General features: G+C 45.6%; 1 long non-coding RNA gene across 3 annotated transcripts in view; it reads right to left on the bottom strand.

Moving 5' to 3' along the window:
• LOC139705667 (uncharacterized) overlaps positions 1-17,393 on the bottom strand; it is a 42,873-nt gene extending 25,480 nt beyond the window's left edge. The window contains exons 1-5 of one of the 3 annotated variants that reach the window (XR_011707491.1): positions 17,326-17,393; positions 16,941-17,102; positions 15,106-15,220; positions 13,765-13,800; positions 13,034-13,263 (exon numbers count right to left, since the gene is read on the bottom strand). This is a non-coding gene — a long non-coding RNA (uncharacterized lncRNA). Of the gene's footprint in view, positions 1-13,033; positions 13,264-13,764; positions 13,801-15,105; positions 15,221-16,940; positions 17,287-17,325 lie in introns of those variants that run through there. The other 2 variants (XR_011707490.1, XR_011707492.1) reach the window with 2 other exon arrangements.
• Positions 17,394-17,655: the final 262 nt, after the last annotated feature.

The following is a 17,655-nucleotide window of genomic DNA, read 5'->3' as shown; positions in this document are numbered from 1 at the left end:
GGTTTGTGCTGCAGTTGGGCAGGGGGTAGGACAAGCCTGACAGCTTTGGAGGACCCTCGAGTGGCGATGTCACTAACCACTCACCTGTGATGTTCTGTGCACACCTTTCTTCCCTAGGTCAGAGTGGCCAGAAAAGTTACCCCAAACGGGGCAGGCCCCCTGCGCTCCCAGAGCCTCTGGAATCATCTCACCTAAACAAGCCCCACTCCAACTTTCTACACCACCCAGGTGGCCTTTTACTCCTCAAGTGCCACAAGCAAAGCAGGCCGACCTGTACTTTATGTGTCCCTGGGACAAAGCCTGCCTCTGGGACCAGCCACTCTTCTGAAGTAGGGAGCCAGGATGTTTTCTCTTTTAACGGCCACAGTTAAATGTTTCATGGGCAAAAACTGAGGCCAGACCATTTGATAATCATTCTTCTGGCTGCTGCATAATTGATGTCCCTTATGCACTTTTCATGATCTAATTTATCTCCCTCCTAAAATATTTCGTAAAACCTGAATCCCATCTGTAATGATCTATGTCCCGTTACAGAGTCTACCAAAGGATTTGCGCCCCAAGCTCTATCTGTGGGCGTGAATGAAGCGGCATTAGGGTGGCTAGAGGCAGGACTGTTTCCAGGCTGGCATGGAGGCCTGGTGGATCCAAGCAAATGCAGCCTGGGCTTGGAAAACACACCCAGTGGGGAGAAGGCAGGGGAAAGGGGAGCCCCCCAGAGAGGCTTACCTGGAGGAAGAAAAACTGAGGGAACAGGGAGGACTTCCAGGGGAAACTGCAGAGCACCTATGTGGCCCCATCAGATGGCCATGATGAGAACAAATGTAATAATTATGGCAGCTACCGACCACTCCGTTGGAACTGAGTTGCCAGCACTGCACTCGGCACTTTTCAGGCATTATCTCTCTGAATCACCACTCTTGAGGGATGTCAGAGGAGGCAGAGTGAAAGCCCAAGAGAGGCAGGTGCACACTGATGTGTCTCCACATCCCCAGCACCGAGGCCAGGGCCTGGCGTGGAGCAGATCCAATCACTATTTGATATGGAAGTGGATACAGATGGGGAAAGGGTGGGGGAGACCAGGTGTCTCCTCCAGCTTCTAAGAATGGCTTGTTCTGGGGCTTGAACAAGTCACAAGCCTCTCTTTCCTTTGGTTTCTTTAGCTGGAGAACGGGACACGAACACATTGCTCTGAGTGTATTGTATGATCACTATAATATTTTACATACCCAAAATGCAAGGCCAATGGAAGGCTTGGAAGTGTGGTCAACTTGAGGCGCTGGTCCTTGCATGGTCCACTCCCTCTGGCAGCTCCCCACCCCCCACCCCCACCCCCGCAAAGCCATGACTGACTGGCCAAAGCCCTGACAGTGATAAACCCCTGCTGCAGGAGCCCAGCCATGGAGCAGGGCTCACATCTCTGTGGCTTCTCCAGGTCCAGCTGCCCTGTGCCAGAGCCACAGAAAGATGGATATTCTCTCTCACAGCGAACACGACACCTCAGTCAATCTCTTGGCACCCAAACCAGGCTCATTGTTCTTGTGCGGAATTCCACGGATGCTTATAAACACTTCCATTACTTCTGAAGTTTTATTTATGGTTTTTGTTAAACCTTTACTCTGAAGTTTGCCATTTTAAACACTCCCTGACTGAGTGAGATTTATACCGGTTCCTCTCACAGAAGCTACCTATAATGGACAGAGTCAAAATCAATTTATAGGGCCCTAAGAGCCGCTGACAACTCATTTTTATTGGGGGAGAGTTTCCTCAGGAAAGGGAGAGAAAACATTATGATCCCAGAAACATCCATTACCCTGAGAGGCTGAGTGTAATGGGCACGCTCTCTGTCCCTCTTTCAAGACTAGCTCCATCAGATGGCACCAGGACCTGCTTCTCTTCAGACCGGAGATGGAAATCAGGACACCAGCTGCCCTCAGAAAGTCCCTGCCCCTCAGCAAGGCTCATGATGCTCAAGGAGGTGTATGCTCCAGGTGAACCCAGTGATTCCAAAGGAACCAAGGGAGGAGGTGGCAGCAGGGGTAGTGGGGAGTGGGCCATGTCACAAACTCATTCAGTGTTCTCAAATCCCCGTCTCAAGGAAGCCTCACCCATATCTTTTCAGGCCTTGTCAAATAAATTAGGAATCCTCTTCCTTTGAAGATCAATGGTAGAGAGATGACTTTGAACTCTTAATATCAGGCATTAGCAAGATAATGTTAGGTTTTATTAAGAATGAAAAGGATTTACCAATTTTCTTCCAGCAATTCTCTCTGGAGATCCACAAAGAAACTAATCACTAGATAATTGTTCAATGACTCTTCTGGTCCATTCAAATCTATTGAATTGTTTAGAGAGAGAAAAGCCCCCTTAAGGGACCAATTACTAAAGTGCTGGGACCTAAACAGTGGCAAAAGACACAGTTCTAGAAAAAGCCAGCACCCACCAAAGAAAGTGGCACCTTGGTGAGGTAGGGCTGTTACAATAAGATACTACAGACCAGGTGGCTTCCGTATCTGACATGTGTTTTCTCACAGTTCTGGAGGTTAGAAGTCCAAGATCAAGGTTCTGACTAACTCTGTTTCAGTCAAAGGCTCTCTTCCTAGCTTGCCAAAGGCCACCTTCTTGCCACGTCCTCAAAGGGCAGGAGGAGCTCTGGTGTCTCTTCTCATAAAGTTACTAATCCTACCAGGTCAGGGCCCCACCATTTTTATATTGTTTAACCATAATTTCTTCCTTAGAGGTTCTGTCTCTAAGTACAGCCATATCGGGCCTGGGGTTTCAACATATGAATTTGGGGGAGACACGAACATTCAGCCCATAACACTGGATTTGTCACAACTTGGTCCTCGACTTTCAGAGAAATCCATTCACAGGACTCTACCTGCTTCACAAAAACAGGTGTCCATGTGGTCCCAGCTGCCAAAGATCCACCCTCATGCCATGCCCATACACACTGCTGCCAGGGCCAGGAACAAGCACCAGAGGAGGATACCGTGATTCCCTCCACCACCTCTCCCCACACAGGGTCTGGGCTCATACCAGACCTGGTCTGAGAGCCGGTGCTTCAAGTCCCCCAGTACTGCTAGGACTGCCAGTGCCAACGCCCTTGACAGCAGAAAAGCTCACCTCTGCAGTGCTGAGGGAACACCCAGCCCCTGACCGGTGCCACCACTCCCATTGTCAGAGTGGACGCATAGTGGGCACCCCACACCCACTGCTGTGCTCACCACACCTGCATGAGCTACTGGTGTGTCCCAGCCTTGCATGGCCCCCAGAGACAGTGGGTCTCTTCAGCCCTGATGTGGCACGCACTGTACCTAAAGTCATTAAAACCACAGAAGCTACAAGGAGACTACACTATGGTGCCTAGCTGGAACCAAAACCAACATTGCGTATAAAACCAACACCCACCTCTTCAGAAGAAAGCCGTTTACTATGAAGGCTGCCTCATAAAAAATAGTAGCAATAACGGACCTGCCAGATATGCAAATCTCAATGTAAGAGTACAGGAGAGATTTTTAAAACAATGTATCGCGACACCTCCAAAAAAACAGATTCCAAATTATCAAAACAAATGAAATGCCTGATAAAGGATAAAAGAATTATCATAAAGAAGCTCAGTGAGCCAGGCATGGTGGCACACGCCTGTAATCCCAGCGGCTCTGGAGGCTGAGGTAGGAGGATCACAAATTCAAAGCCAGCCTCAGCAAAAGCAAGATGCTAAACAACTCAGTGAGACCCTGTCTCTAAATAAAATACAAAATAGGGCTGGGGTGTGTGTGGCTCAGTGGTCAAGTGTCCCTGAGTTCAATCTCCAGTACCCACCCACCCCCCAAAAAAAGAAGCTTATGGAAGCTGAAGAGAATATGAACACACAGTTTAACACAATTAGGAAAGCAATGCATATTATGAATGAAAAAATTCATCAGAGAGAGAAACCTTAAAAAAGAACTAATCAGAAATCTTAGAAATAAAGAGCTCAATAAGTCAAATAAGAAATACAGTTGATTCCTCAATGACAGACTAGATCAAGGAGAAGAAAGAATATCTGAACTTGAAGACAGGTCTTTTGAAATAGCATAGTCAGATAAAATAAAAAGGGAAACAATAAGAAAGAATGAAGACAGCCTCTGGAGCCTTTAGAACACCATTAAATGGTAAATATTTACATTTTAGGAGTCCTTGAGAGAGAAGAAAAGGGGAAATGACATAGAAAAACTGTTCAATGAAATAATAGCTGGAAACTTCTCTCATCCTGGGAGAGATGTGGACTTACAGGTATAGGAGGTCAATAAGACACCAAATAGACATGAACAGGAAAGATCCTGACACTGACATATTACAGTCAAACCACTGAAAGTACAAGACAAAAATAGAAATTGGATGCATGGGTGCAAAACTGTAATCCCAGTTACTTGGGAGGCTGAGGCAGGAGGATGACAAATTCAAGGCCAAACTGGGCAACTTAGTAAGACCCTGTCTTAAAATAAAAAATAATAAGGGCTGGGGTTGTAGATCAGTGGTAGAGCACCACCAGGTTTAATCCTCAGTACTATAGAAGAAAAAGGAAAAAGAGAGAATTCTAAAAAGTGCAAGATAAGAGTGCCAAGTCACACTTAAGGAAACCTCCATTAGAATTACAGCATATTTCTCAGCAGAAATCTTACAGGCCAAGATGGAATGGAATAACATATTCCTACCAACCAAGAATCCAGGAGATGAAGGGAAAATAAGGGCTTTTAGAACAAGAAAAAATAAAATAAAATTCATCACCACCAGAATGGTTTTGCAAAATATGCTTAATATATTATATTCCAAAGCAAAAGAAAGATAACTATCATAATGAAAACATCTGAAAGTATGAAACACACTGGCAAAGTAGATGCACAAAGGAGAAATAGAAAAAAATCAAAACTTATCAATACAATAAAACAGCAAACCATACAGATGAACAAGAAATAAAACATGATACTTCAAACAAACAGAAGAAATTTAACAAAATGACAAAAGTAAGTCCTTACATATGTATAATTACCATGGATGTAAATGAACTAAATTCCCAAATAAAAGACATTGACTGACAGGATAGATTAAAAGCAAAACCACACTCAAAATTAGTTTCAGGAAAGAAATAACTAAGGTCAGATCATAAATAAACAAAACAGACTAAAAAGAATATAAAAGATCAGTGAAAGAGTTGTTTGTTTTTTGTTTTTTTGTTGTTGTTTTTTTTTTAAGAAATTTGACAAATCTTTACCTAAGAAAAATAGGAAAGAAGGTACAAATAAATAAAATTAGAGATGAAAAAGGAGACCTAACAATGGATAGCACAGAAATGCAAAGGATCATCAGAAACAACTATATGCCAGCAAATTGGAAAACCTAGAGGAAATGGAGAAATTTCCAGACACACGTAATTTAATAAAATTGAACTACAAAGACACAGAAAGCTTAAGCAGACCTATTACTGAGAGTTAATAGTAATAAAAAGTCTCCCAACAAAGAAAAGTCCAAGACCAGACAGATGGCTTCACTGCTAAACTCTATCAAACTTTTAAAGAAGAATTATTGTCAATTCTTCCCAATTTCAAAGAACTGAAAGGTAAGGTACAAGACCAGCATTACCTTCATACCAAAAGCAGACAAGAACATAACAAAATGAAAACTATAGAACAATATCCCTGATGAACATAGATGCAAAAATTCTCTATTGCAAAATACTAGCAATTCAAATTCAACAGCACATCAAAAAGATCATTTACTGCCGCAGTCTGGCTGGGCACAAATCACAAGCCACTGAAGCAGGAACAAACTTTATTTCTGAACTCCACCAGCACGCTCCCCACACACTCCCGGGAACTCCTCCCGAATCCCACGCAGTTTGTCCAGGAACCAGCCACTGGAAATATCTCCTCCGGAAATCCCTCCTCCTGCACTTCCCCAACCAATGGGAACTCTCCAGGAATCCCGGGGAATCCCCACGAGAACTCCAAAGTAGCGGCCGAGGCAGATAGTAATGCCTTGCCTGTCAATCAATACTATTGGCAAAATGCCAGGGGCCATTCCGACTCAGCTGTGGCTCTCAGCAATTTACCATGACCAAGTTAGATTTATCCCAAAGATGCAAGGATGGTTTGATATACACAAGTGAGGGAACATAATACATTACAACAACAGAAAGAAGGATTAAAATTATATGATAATCTCAACAGATGGAAAAGAACATCTGATAAAATTCAATAGCTATTCACAATGAAAAAAACAGCCTGAACAAATTAGGTATAGAAGGATCATACCTCAGCATAATTAAGACTGTATATGACAGGGCTGGGATTGTGGCTCAGTGGCAGAGCCCTTGCCTTGCAGGTATGAGGCACTGGGTTCAATCCTCAGCACCACAACAAAATAATTAATTAAATAAAGGTATTGTGTTCATCCACAACTTAAAAAAAAGACTGTATATGACAAACCCACAACAACATTATACTGAATGGGGGAAAGCTGAAAACTTTTCCTAAGATCTGGAACAAGGCAAGGATGACTACTCTCACCTCTCTCATTCAGTATAGCACTGGAAGTTTTATCCAGAACAATTAGGCAAGTGAAAAAAATATATAAGGTATACAAATAGGAAGGGGAAAAATCAAATTATCCCTGTTTGCCAATTCTATATAGAGAAAAAAACTAAAGTTTCCTCCAAAATACCTTAAGAACTGATAGGAATTCAGTTAGGATGAATACAAAAATAAGTAGACTCTTTATATACCAATAACAAGACTGATGAGAAAGAAATCATGAAAGCAGTCCTATTCATGATAGTTGAAAAGATAAAATGAAAATAAAATACTTGAAATAAATTTAACCAAGGAAGTAAAAGAGCTCTACATTGAAAATTATAAAACACTGTTAAAAGAAATGAAAGACACACACACACACACACACACACACACACACACGCACGCACGCACACACACACGGAAAGACTTCCCATGTTCATGGATTGGAAAAAAATAACATTGCTAAAATGCACATACTACTCCAAATAATTTACAGGTTTAATGCAATTCCCATCAAAATACCAATGAAGTTCTTCACAGAATTAGAAAAACAATCCTAAAATTCATAGAGAAAGAAAGATCCTAAATAGTCAAAGCAAATGAGCAAAAAGAACAAAGCTGGAGTCATCACGATGCTGATTTCTGGACATACTACGGAATCCCAGTAACCAAAGCAGCGTGATACCAGCACAAAAACAGACACACAGACCAAAGAAACAGAAGAGAGCCCAGAAATAGACCCATGCACCTACAACCAACTGGTTCTTAACAAAGGCACCAAAACCACACACTGGAGAAAGGACAGCCTCTTCATTAAGCCATACAGGGAGAACCAGATACCCACATGTGCAAGATTGAAACTTGACCCCTATCTCTCACCCCATCGAAGACCTCAGTGGAAGACCTGAAACTATGGAAATTACAAGAAGAAAGTATGGAGTAAACACTTCAAGACATTCATATGGGCAATGATTTGGGGTATGACACCAAAAACAGAAAGTGAAAGTGAAAACAGACAAATGGATTCCATCAAACTGAAATGCTGCACGACAAAGGAAATAATCAACAGAGCACAGACAGAACTTAGAGAATGGGAGACATTTTCCAACTATCCATTTGACAAATGGTCAATACCTGAGCACATAAGGAGCTCAATAAATTGAACAACAAAAAACCACAAGTAGTCCAATTAAAATGGGCAGATGACCTGAATAGAAACTTCTCAATGTAAAAAATACAAATGGCCAACAAATATATGGGGGAAAAAAAGCTCTGTATCATTACCCATCCAGGAAATGCACATCAAAACTACAATGAGATGTCATCCCAGCCCAATTAGAATGACTATTATCAAAAAACAAAAATAAAAAATAGCAAATGCCAACAGGTCATGGAGGAAAAAAAGAACTTCACATGCTAATTTCAATTAGTACACCCACTATGGAGAACAGTATCGAGAAACTACAAATAAATCTATCATATGAACTAGCTATCTCATTTCCAAGTATACATCCAAAGGAAGTGAAATCAACATATAAAAGAGATACTTGCATTCTCATGTTTATTTTGACACTATTCACAATAGGTAAGATATGAAATTGATATAGGAACCCATCGATGGATAAAGAAAATATGGTGCACATGGAATATTATTCAGCCATGAAGAAGAATTAAATCCTGTCATTATCCCCAAAATGGATGGAACTGGAGGACATTATGTTAAGTGAAATAAGTGAGACACAGAAAGACAAGTACCACACGTCCTCTTTCATCTTTAAAAAAAAAAAAAGAGTTTAACTGAATGTTCAATAGCAAGGGGATGGATAGAAGGAGGTTGGATTTAGTCACTGTATGTCATCTGCATTTGTTGAAAGATTACAATGCACCCATTAATGTGTACAACTGATGCATGTTAATCAAAAATAAAATATTTAGAACATGTTTAGAACAAAGTCCCTTCTCACCACCTGTCCTCCAGCCCAGGCCAGTGTCACTACCTTCTGGAGGCCAAAGCAGCCTCCTAACTGTTCTCCCTGACTCCACCCTTGCCTCCCAAAGGTCATCTTTTCACAAAACATGCAGGATAATAATTCTAAAAACAAATATACTGTCACGCTTCTGTTCAAATCTCGGCAGAGCCCCCATTTTGCTCAGGATGAAGTCCAAAGCCTAAGTCTGCCCATGAGGCTCCACCGCCTCTCTGGTCTTCTACCATCACTCCATGGCAGCCCCCCCACTCGCAGCCTCCTCACTGCCTCTCAGCTTACCAGGCAAACTCCTGCGTTAGGCTCTTTGCAATTGCTCTTCCTTCTGCTGGAGTGCTCCTCGCCCAGATATCTACCTGATTAATTCCTCACATCCCTCTCAAGTACTCAGAAGTCAATGTTCCCAAGAAGTCTCTTCTGCTACCCTGGTTAAAATTGCAACCATGGGCACACACATACATGTGCACTGAGTGCACCCGTGCATGCACAAGAGAGATTTCTGGGGGTTTTTTACAGCTATACATGGTGAAACTGTATGCATTTTTTACAGCCCCTAACATGGTGTCTAGCACATGAGTCACTCATTAAATGTTTGTTGAATGAATGAAGGCCCATCCATTCACTCACAGAATTATTTACCAAGTACCCCTGAGCATCTTCAAAGCCCTTTCCAACTGCTTTCCCACAACTGAGGTTCAACGCTGCTGAACCTCTCACCCTCACTTCCATCCACTTACCTGAGTTTCAGATGCCCTATTCCTGAAATTTTGTCCACCCCAGTCCCACCTGTGCAAATCCTATGCACCATCCAAGACCAGCACTCCTCCTTCTCCTTGGTGACATCTTTTCATCTGACATGGGGGACTTGCTCTCAAGTTTCTCCAAGCCTTTCCTGCTGGACATTTTCCCATCCTGCTGATCACCATCTAGTATATGGTCTGTCCTATATTCCTGCTAATCCGTGAGAGCCTCAGTATCAGAACCGCATTTTGCTCCTCTCACCCTCCCCTGCTGTGCCAGGCACACCTCAGCTGCTCTAGGAAGGTTTCAGAGCAGACTAGCAAGCATGTGCATCAGCCTGTAAATTAAAAAGTCAAAAGTAGACCCTAGTTTTGGAGAGTCAGCTAATTTGGCCCCTTGAGACACAAGTGGCATGTAATGATATAATTGCTTTCCTTCTGCCAGGCTCACAGCCCTGTCAACAGCCCCAGAAGGAATATGCTTCCCCTCCCCCCAGATACAGCCCCATGATGCAGCCCAGCTACAGCCTCTCAGCAAACGCAGCTGCTGTGCCACGTCCCACCAACCTCTGGTCTCCACCCCAGGTCCTACCAAGACTTTCCCTCCTGACCCATGAGAAAGAATCCCATCTAGGACTATGTACATTTAGATATAGAAAAGTAATACATTTGCTAAAAACATGGGGTTCTACATGGCACCATACAACCAGTTGGACAGGTTTTTATCTTTGAAGTGATGTGGGTCAATTCCTTGCTCCAAAAAACAAATGAGGCATCCTCATGCATATCTACCAACCTCCCTGTGGAAAACCGGTAACACACCACCTGTGACATCCCAGAATTTGTGTCCCCCCCAGAAGCTCTTTTAACCATGCATGCCCAATGTAGGAATCAACAGTTTAGCATCCGTGTTTCCGACACTTGGAACTTTTGATGGCTCTAATTCCTACCTGGAGCAAAGAACTGACAGTCCTGAAGTTAGGTGAAGAAGGCGAAGTTTCTGTTGTAATCACATTTTCTCTCCATTCGCTCATCTTCCTGGAGAGCACAGTGGAAGTCAGGGAAAGTCAAAGGAGAGGGAAGAGGTTGAATTGGACGTCCCTCCCCAGGTCGGCAGTGGTCCCACGGCCCAAAGCAGCAATCCCAGTTTTATTTGCTCATAAACATTAATGGGACCAAACCTCAGGGAAAGGAACAAGAAAAGCCAAATGGCAGAAAGTGCAGGCGACATTATAAAACATGGATTCGGAGCAGGAGGCGAAAGTTCAGAGCTGTGGAGAGAGGGGGCTCTCAGAATCTGCCCTCACAGATGGGCTGTCCTTGCCGGCTTCAGGGCATAGGCCTGGGTAAGTTTTTTTAATTCTTTGGGATTCTGTAAGGGCTCTTCTTGGTGGGGAAGAAAAACTGAAGAAAACAAGAGGCATGCTTCTAATGGTGGACCTCTGTCAAACAACAGTGGGGATGGAGGCCAACCAGCAGGCTCTCTTCACCCCAAGTCAGTCCTAGACCTGCTGAGGGACCACCCTCATGGTGCAGGGACAGGATACCCTCATGGAGAACTGAGAGAGCCCCACCCCAGTCTTTCCCACATCCTTGACAATCCAAGTGATTTTAGGAAAACTCACACCACCTCTCCCACTCTCTGCTTTGTCATCCTGAAAGCAGGACACATGTCCACTCTCTACTGTGGGGGTTTAGGGCTGGCTCAGTGCAAGTGCTCACTGCAAGTCATTGGTACATTGCTGATGGGACTGCAGACTAGTACAACCACTCTGGGAAGCAGTATGGAGATTCCTCAAAAAACTAGGGATGGAACCACCATATGACCCAGCTATCCCACTCCTCAGCATTCAGCCAAAAGATCTAAAAGCAGCATACAATGACATAGCCACATCAACGTTTATAGTGGCCCAATTCACAATACCTAAATTATGGAATCAACCCGGATGCCTTTCAATAGATGAATGGATTAAGAAATTGTATATTGAGCTGGGATTGTGACTCAGTGGTAGAGCGCTCATCTAGCACATGTGGGGCATTGAGTTCTATCCTCAGCACTACATAAAAATTAAAAAAAAAAACAAAGGTATTGTGTCCAACTACAACTAAAATATAATATTTTAAAAAAGAAAAAAGAAATTGTGTATATATATATGTATATTTATATACATATTGTGCTAAGTGAAATTAGCCAAACTCAGAGGTTGACAGTCTTCTGTCATATGCAGAAACTAGAATCAAATAAAGGAAAGACGGAGGGAAGAATAAGATAACATAATATAAAGAAGCAATCAAATACAAATTAATAGACAAACAAAAGGAAGTCTAATGGAGTAGAGGGAGGAGAGTGGGAAAGCAGATGAAGGACAGGAGGGAAAAGGGGGGACTGTGAACTGAAATCAATTTCCATGCATGTTATGAGTTTGTCGGGCTGAACCCAACTGCTATGTAAGGCTATAAAATTCTAAAGGGAACCTTTTAAAAAAGAAAAGAAAGTGTGCAATGTGCTAAGTTCTGTGAGCACTAACTCATTTGATCCTTTGAACAAGTATGGGCTCCATGGTGCCCATTCTACAGATGAGGGCAGGCGAGGCTCAGAGAGCCCAAGGTTCTGATTCTATATCTCACATCTGGGGCATGACAGAGCCAGGGATAGAAGCCCAGGCCTATGCCAGGAGTTCATGCTTTTTAGGCTATGCACTATCCGATCTGATCCCACAGCATCTGGGCCAGGACTGGCACATACCAGCTGCTTAGGCAAAGCCCCCCAAATTGAATTGAAGCCCACTATCTCAGCCTCACATCTCAGCACAGCACCTCAGGGTCAGCATGACCTTATTGCCTGGTCCTGCTAGAAGGAGGCCCGGGTTTGTTCTTCTCCCTCGGACTGGCAGGGAACCACAGGAATGTGGAGGCCATTTGTGACCCCTCTAGCTCTATATCCAGGTTTTAACTTAGGGCAAGGAAAAGAGAGCATATTTTCTTTCCATTTTCCTCTCTCATTTGAATATTGGATTTCCACGTCGTGCTAGATTCGTAGAAGCCTGGTTCCCCAGAGGAATTCCCGAGAAGCCATCTGCTCCTGTGCTTCTGAGACACCTTGGCAAACAGAAATGTAAGATGCTAATCAATCATCCAAAGGGGAGCTGCTCATTCTTTCCCTGGGAGACTGGTATGCACATGCCCTTGAGCTTTGGGGCTTCATTGCCAGAGAGAGAAATTCAGGCCCTTCTGATGCTTTGGCCATTCTGAGGTTATCATTTACTTGGGTCAGGTCAGTGCTTAGTCAAGACAGAGGACTGGACACTGCCAAACTAGGACAGGCCTCGGAAGGGCTGCTGGTGTATCTGTACCCAGGGCAGATTCCACCCCAGATATACACAGAGATTCAGAAATAACACTACATGAAATCAAATCACACAGCTGTCCTCAGGAGGTCAGCTAGGAAATGTGGGTGGCAAGTGCCACACTGACCCTTAGATGTGGCTGCCCAGATCAAACAAGATCTCTGTAGGTAGGAAAGCCTGGGTTTTGCCTAAGTCACAGCAGGCCACACCCAGGTAATACTCAGTAAATGTAGGATTTTTTTTTTCTAGGATGGCAACTGACTTCAATTTATCTCAGTAGGAATTAAGATAGCACTGGTAACAAATGTGTACAAAGACAAATCAACTTCAAGTAGAATCCCCAGAAAACATTGATTATGTAATATGTAAAAACCATGACAAGTCCCAGAGAACATCTGGTCACCCACCTAGTTCTATCAGTGGAGAGGGGTGAGAACAGGCCCGAAGACACAAAGATCCCAATCCAGTGCTCTATGGAGTCACAGCCCTGTCTTCCAAGTCACCAAGCCAGCAGGGCCCACCTTTCACAGCCAGCAAGAGGAAGATGTCTTCCTCTGAAGTGATTCCTCCTCGTCCTTCTGCTCCTCTCTCCAAAGCTCCATGGGTTTCTGTCACATGTTCAGGCTGCCCCTGGAACCTGAGGGGAAAAAGAAAAAAAAAAGTTTGCAAAACTGGAAGAATTTACTTTAATATTTCATTACCAGATGCACAAGAAGACAGTCAAAACCGCCCGGGGGCCAGAGCTGCTGCAGGGAAGAGGGGATTCAACAGAAGGAGTATTTCTGCTCACATCCTATCCTCCATGGGACGTCCTGGCCCAGGTGAGCGTCATTTGGGCATGAAGGTGAGTGTATAGACTGGCCATCCAGCCAAACACTCTAAAAGAACCAGGAAGCAATTGGCCTGCCAGTGCAGGCCCACAAAGCTGGTCCACAAAGGGGCCTCCAAGCCCAGCTGGGTGGACAGATGTGTCTGCACTCTAGCAGGCTTGCTCAAAGCTCAGAGGAGGTCACAACAGGCCAGATGGTGCACACCCTGCCTAGATTTCACTGTGGGAGGAAATTTAGAACTGGTGAGTCTACAAGGCAGTTAGCATGAGGATATAAAGTAACCAGAGTACCCCATGGTGTACAAGTACCTGGTACAGGAGACTCCACGGACTTTCTTCGGCTTTCTGTAATACAAAGGATCTGTGGTCAAGTAAGTTTAGAAACACAGGATTCAAGTTGATCAGGTTTCTTTTGCAGAAGTTCTTCTGGAACCTTGGAAATGCTAATTTTCTTTGGGAATCTCCAGGAAGGAAGCACAGGTGAGGAATTTCCTAGTGTTATCTACTTGGCATAAGCAGCTTTAACAGAGCATCTTATAGGACCTCGAAAGGAGCGAAATAATGTATAAGGAGGTTCACAGGCACCAAATCTCTATGAGGTCTTGGGAAATTTGGCCTTCTCTTCCGTGAAGCCTAAATTCTACTCCTGGGAAAGGCCCAAAGTCTGGTGCTCCAGCACACCTGTGGCATATGAGGCAGGTGTGCATGGGGCGTGAGGCGGGCAACCAGCTGAGATCCTTTCTGTGGACTCAGTGTCTCTCACTGTTATTGTTTAGACTTATTTTTTTCTTTGCAGTTTTTTTCCTGCTTCCACCACAAACAGTCCCCAATAATGGGGACTGAACTCAAGGCCTCCAGCCCTCTGCCACTGAGCTACATCCCCAGCTAGGGGGTTTTATGTGTTTTTTGGTTGGTTTCTTGTTTTGTTTTGTTGTTTGGGGGTTTTGGTTTTGGTTTTGTTTATTTGTTTTTGTTTTTGAGACAGGGTCTTGCAATCCTGCCTCAGCTTCCCAGGAGCTGAGATTCGCTCAGGTCTGCCCTCACCACCCCTCTGCTCATGTGTGGTCAGTGCCCACACCAGCCCTGTGGCTCCTCGTGTTCTTTCTCCAGTGATTTGCTCCTGTAGAGGTTTCTCCTCAGGCTGAAAAGAGCCAAAAATTATATTTTAATTCACACCCTTTGGGATTCCAAAAGTTGGGCTCAGAGGTTCGAAATGTTCTAATCTTTGAAATTCAGCTCATCCACCGGCCTAGTTTGCCAAAGGAATGAAATTGGAAAAGGGTCCGTGCAGGAAAGTTCTCTTAAAAATACCAGCTTTTATTATTGTGAACAAATGAACCTTTCTCAAATACGTGGCTCCTGGACATGCTTTTAACTTAGCTCAGCAATGAAGCCAGGCCTAGTGAGGAAGTGCGCGCGCGCACACACACACACACAACCACTGTTTAGGCTCCCTGCCTGTGCCTGCTAGGGCCGCGCTATGTCGGGCTTTAGTGAGGACCAGGACAGGCATGATGCCAAGGACCAGCTCCCCCACAACAGCTTGGCCACTAGACAAGGAGCCTTTTGGTATTTGAGGCTTCCTCCCATCCCCAGCACCCTGAGCACACTTCTCTCTGAACGTATATCCCAGCTTGTGTGACCACAGACCTGCATGAGACAGCAGCATGAGGGTCCCTGGTCAGGAAGTTGCCATGGGCTGCAGAAATTCAGGGGATGTTCAAAAATTCAGACATTGTGAGCTGCAGGAATCCAGAGGGGACTACTGGAGGCCGAGAAGATGCAGAGAAAGGAGACCACAGAACAGGTTAACTTCGGGAAGGCTGCAGTGCCCCTTCCAAATGAGGGAGAAGTGAAGCAAGGACAAAGTAGGAGGCATGGGAGGGACCTGCACCAGCCAGGGGAGGAGCAGCCTTTCTGGCTGAGGTGGGAGTGGGGACAGCCCTGTGCCACGGTGCAGGTGGGTGGAGGCTACCGGCTTCCTGCTCCCACTGCTCCTACCAGCCCCCGGCTGGCATTTACTCCTCCCCCCAAAATCTTTCCTTTTCTCTAAACAACTACTCTGCAGGCCTTTCTGGAGGGGCTTTAATGGCTTTTGAAACGTACGCCTGGAACTGAAAATGCCGCCCTGGCCAATTTACTGGAACGCTTCGCCTCCCCAGAAATTTCTTCTCAAATGACTTTCCTGCTTCCACCACAAACAGAGCCTTTGGAGCAATGGGCCTTTTAATCAACAATTATAAGAAGTTTTAAAAGTCACTTTTAAAAGGCTGTCACGGAGAGCCTGCTCAGCTCTTTGCTCCTTTCCTGAGGGACTGCGTGGAGGTGGCAGGAAGCAGGCGCCAGCGGGAGCTGGGTAGGTGGGGAGCGGAGTCATCCATCACCCGGCGACAGGCCCCGAGCGCCCAGGGGTCCTTAGAGCACACATCTGCAGCCCAGGCCGCGCTGGCATGATTTATCACAGGCAGGTTTGTGCCTTCACCTGGTCGGGTTTATCAGCTCGCCAACCGCCTCTCCTCTGACCCACCTGCAACGGTTTCTGTGGCTGGGGAGCCAGGCCTGGCCTCTCCTGACCCCACAGGATTTCCATCCTGTGTTTACAGCCCAGCCTCCTGCATCCAATTACCTCCCTGGTGTCTCCTTGAACTTAAAGCGTTCAAGAGCACAGGTGTGTGTGTGCTCATTTCCTCCAATCAGCTTCTTCCCAGCCTCTGCACCTCAGTGAATGGCACGCCCATCCCCCCCAGGCCACTGCCAGCCCCCCACCCCTGATCTCTCTTTCTCTGCATTATCATACCACCCCGCCTTCCACCTCAGCCAGGTCAGTTGGCTTTACCTCTCAGCCACTTTGGGCTACCTCCGAGAGTACTGCCCTCTCTCACCTACACAACAGGCCAGCCGCCTCTCTCTCCCTGCCTACAGGATCACACAACCACAGGATCACAGCCCCATCCCCATCCCACCACCAGACTGAGCCTGACAGGAGAGGTTCATGCCCAAGTGCAGCTAGGGAAATGCACTCCTCTCCACTGGGTGGTCTGGCAGCTAGGGGCGCTGGGGCAGTGGGACAGGGACTATTTCTTTTGTGTTCACTGCAGAGAGCTCTAGTGGAATAAAACCTGGTTCCTACTCCCAGGCGAGCTGATAGCAGCAAGAGGAGACCCTTGGACATTGCCCCTTCCCACTTACACGCCTGGTCCCTGCCAGGCAGCAGCCCCTCACTCCCCATGCAGAGCGCTAGCATCTGAACACCCCTGGCCTCACCCCTTTCCCAGCCTCTTTGCCTCAAAATTCAAAATTGAGGCCATCCTTTACCTTTCAGCCCAACATCACCTTCTCCAGGAACCCCCCCCCCACACACACACACACACACCATGGGCCAGGTCAAGCCTGAGCTTGTGAGCACCCCAGCGCTTCACCTCAGGAGTGTTACCACTAAGTAATGTGGTAACCCGCTGGGTGATGTCTTTGTTTTAGTGGCATACCTGACTTCCCTGCTGGTCCTGAAGCTCTGGGAGGGCCAGGACTGGATTTGTTTTGTTTGAGGCCAATCTCTAGGGCACACAGTTAGATTTTCAGTAAATGTTGACCAGATAAATGCAGATTCCACAATTCCTAAGTAGAAAGTGTGCCAGGAGCTGAAGCATCTAGAAGGAAAGAGAAGGAGAATGTCGGAACACTCCTGGATGAGGTATATTTTAACATAAAACCCATGCAGCTGAAAAGTCTAGTTATCCTCAGACATAGTATCCAGGGGAAAAGCAAATATGACATTTAAAACGAAGTTCATGGCAAATGCAACATAATGGAGGGAAGCAAGAGTCTTCGTAATGCTCCAGGGAGAGGTCTAGCTGCTGCATCCCCCGTTACCCTGCTGGAGGCTGGTCAGCCCTCCCAGAGCTGGGACAGGCTTGGCTGGATGCCCAGGTCCATGCGTGTGGATGATGGTGCTGACCTAGCAGAGGTCCCTCATAGGGCATTTCTTCTCTGCCTAGAGGCACTGTCATCCTAGCCTAAGCCTCTTCCTGTTCTCTTTGCTTCTAGAAATAGGTTGCTTTATCTGCAACTTGTATTCCTTTGGGGAGCCAGGCCCTCCCCTGCTCTCCTTGTGGTCTTGCAGGGCTATCAATCATAGTTTACTTCCCCTAGCCCGAGCCTCTGGCCACAGAGGTGAGCAGGAGTGCCAAGCTGAAACAATTA

The sequence above is a fragment of the Marmota flaviventris genome, chromosome 5 (assembly GCF_047511675.1).
Source record: "Marmota flaviventris isolate mMarFla1 chromosome 5, mMarFla1.hap1, whole genome shotgun sequence".
Classification (NCBI taxonomy): domain Eukaryota; kingdom Metazoa; phylum Chordata; class Mammalia; order Rodentia; family Sciuridae; genus Marmota; species Marmota flaviventris.
Note: the sequence above shows the minus strand (reverse complement) of the source record. Positions and strands in the feature narration are given on the sequence as shown.